At 38.8% G+C, this 2,823-nt stretch overlaps 1 pseudogene across 1 annotated transcript; it reads right to left on the bottom strand.

The window, feature by feature from the left end:
• Positions 1-286: 286 nt before the first annotated feature.
• Positions 287-1,269, bottom strand: LOC696369 (phosducin-like protein 3 pseudogene; annotated as a pseudogene). Its single transcript, XR_013415796.1, has one exon. The product of XR_013415796.1 is annotated as a phosducin-like protein 3 pseudogene (transcript).
• Positions 1,270-2,823: the final 1,554 nt, after the last annotated feature.

Below are 2,823 nucleotides of genomic sequence, written 5' to 3' on the forward strand. Positions count from 1 at the left end.
GGAACCTTTCAGTTATTGCTTCGATACGGGAATGTTTCACAAAAATTGTCTGTTTCTTCAATAAATACTAAGATTCTTTTGTCCTAGAGAGCATTCCTGTATTTTGAGTTAATAATCTCATTGCTCTCTTTATAAAATAAAAATAAACAATGTATCTATAAGGCTTAGTTTGCAATTTTCCACTGCATAATTTATTCACATTTAAAACTATATATTTTTTATAGTTATATGTCAAAAAATAGTGACTAGGTTTTATGGCTTAAAATATAAATGCGGAAAACAGACATTTGCCATACAAATGGCTGGTTTTAATTTTTTTAGAGGAAATACTATAATTTAAAAAAAAGAGCTCCAAAATATTTAACAGAATTTCCAGCAATGATTATTTCTAAAATGTAAAGATTTGAAACATAATTTATACAAAACTAAAAAACAGAAGGATTCATTCTTGCTTTTTCCTTTTTTAAAAAATCCAGACAATTTGTCACAAGAAAGTTCGGCATGCGATAGCAGCTATAGCCTCAGTCACCCTCAGAACCGCTGCCCCTCCTCACGGGGACAGAGTGCCGCACTGAGGACAGCAACACGTCTTCAATCGGCTTCTTAGGGTTTTCCTCCAGGTCCGTCATAATTGCTCCAGATTCAGACAGTTTCCATTACAATTCATCTCTTGTCAGGTTCATGCCGCCAAACACCAGAGGACCAATAAACTGAGCCTTGATATCTCCTTCCAGGTAAACAAATATCGTGGGCAGATTCCTATCCGGATAATTGGGTATGCAGGTTGTTGAAATGGCTTTGATAAATTTGACATCAGGAAACTTCCTGGCAAGTCCACTGAGGTGCTGATTTATCAGGGCACAGAGGGGAATTCCTTGTTTGTAAAGGTGCAAGATGACCCACAAGCCCTCACCAGCTTTGGTAACTTCTTGAACATAATCCTTCCCTGAGATCTCTAAAACTTCTCCAAATTTATTCTTCAGTTTAGTTGCTTTCCACTCAGCCAGTCTCTGCCATCTGTACATTTCAATAGCATGTTCATCCTCCTCATTAAACTCGTCTTCATGATCCTCCAGCTCTTCCAAAGTCATATCTTCATATGTTTTCACCACTGACTGCTGGAGGATGTGCTGCTCCTCATCTGACTCCTCTTCCAGTTCTTTCAGACTTTCCTTGGGGGGTAAGATACCCTTTTTGTGTAGGATGTCATTCCACTCAATGTCTACGTTGGGGTCCTGCATCTTGTTTTCAGTTGCTCAAGCCAGCTGTAAGTGTGTTTTTTAATTTGTCGTTAGTAGTCTTTCTTTTCTATATTTAGTGCTCCTTTCAAGATCCCTTGTAAGGCAGGTCTGGTGGTAATGAGATTCCTCAACATTTGCTTATCTAAAATGGATCTTATTTTTCCTTTGCTTAGTTTGACTGTATATGAAAAAAAGCTTAGTTTGACTGGATATGAAATTCTTGGTTGAAGATATTTTTCTATAAGGATGTTGAATAAAGGCCCTCAATCTCTTCTGGCTTATAGGGGTTCAACTGAGAGGTCCACTGTTAGCCTTATGGAGTTCCCTTTGTAGGTGACCTGCCCTTTCTCTATAGCTGCTTTTAACATTCTTTCTTTTATTTTGACCTTAGAAAATCTGATGATTATGTGTCTTCGGATTGATATTCTTGGTAAAATCTCATAGGGGTTCTTTGTATATCTTGAATTTGACTGCTGGCCTCTCAACCAAGATTGGAGAAGTTTTCATGGATGATATCCTGAAATATGTTTTCCAAGTTGTTTGCTTTCTCCCTATCCCTTTCAGGGATGCCAATGATTCATAGATTTGGCCTCTTTACATAATCCCATACTTCTCAGAAGCTTTGTTCATTCCTCTTTATTCTTTTTTCATTATTTTTGTCTGACTGTTGTATTTTAGAAAGTCAGTCTTCAAGTTCTGAGATCCTTTCCTCAGCTTGATCTATTCTGCTGCTAATACTTGTGATTGCATTGTGAAATTTTTGTAGTGTGTTTTTCAGCTCTGTCAGATTCATTAGGTTCTTTTTTATACTGGCTGTTTTGTCTTTCAGCTTCTGTATCATTTTGTTGTCATTCTTAGTTTCCTTGGGTTGGGTTATGCCATTCTCCTGAATCTTGATAATCTTCATTCCTATCCATATTCTTAATTGTATTCCTGAATTGAATAGAATTCAGAATTCAGAATTCAGAATGCATAACCAGCCAGCTCATCCTGGTTAAGAATCCTTGATGGTGAACTGGTGCAGTCATTTGGAGGACATAAATACTCTTGCCATTTGAGTTACTGGAGTTCTTGTATTGGTTCTTTCTCACCTCTGTATCTGGGTGTTCCTTTAACTGCTATTAGATTTAGTAGTCAATCGACTCATTTTCTGGATGTTTTCACAGGGCCAAGTCTTTGTGTAGGGTCATTATTTGTAGCTGACTTCTTGTGTTTGTTTTCACAGGAAGGTATGCTGGTGAGGTGTTTTTGGTGTTAAAGCTTTGGAGTGTGGTCTAGTAGGTGGTACTTAGGCATACTGGTCAGTTGCTAGGCTCTTGCTTGGTCATGGGAGTCTCCTATATTTCCTCGTAGTTGCAGCTGTGCTCTCTCTCAATGCTTGGAAAATGGGGACTCCTCTCCCACTTGAGTGTTGGCTGTAGATCACAGCTTGGCATTCCTGGGGTGTCCACCACAGCTCTGGGGTGATGTCAGGGTTTATGTTCCTTCCCCAGCTTGGAGGCAGCTGAGAAAGGGACCTTAGTAATGGTATGGTAATGGGTCTCTTGTTTTTCTTCTGGGAACTTCACTCCAGAGAGATGCA

The sequence above is a fragment of the Macaca mulatta genome, chromosome 3, assembly GCF_049350105.2.
Source record: "Macaca mulatta isolate MMU2019108-1 chromosome 3, T2T-MMU8v2.0, whole genome shotgun sequence".
NCBI classification, from domain to species: domain Eukaryota; kingdom Metazoa; phylum Chordata; class Mammalia; order Primates; family Cercopithecidae; genus Macaca; species Macaca mulatta.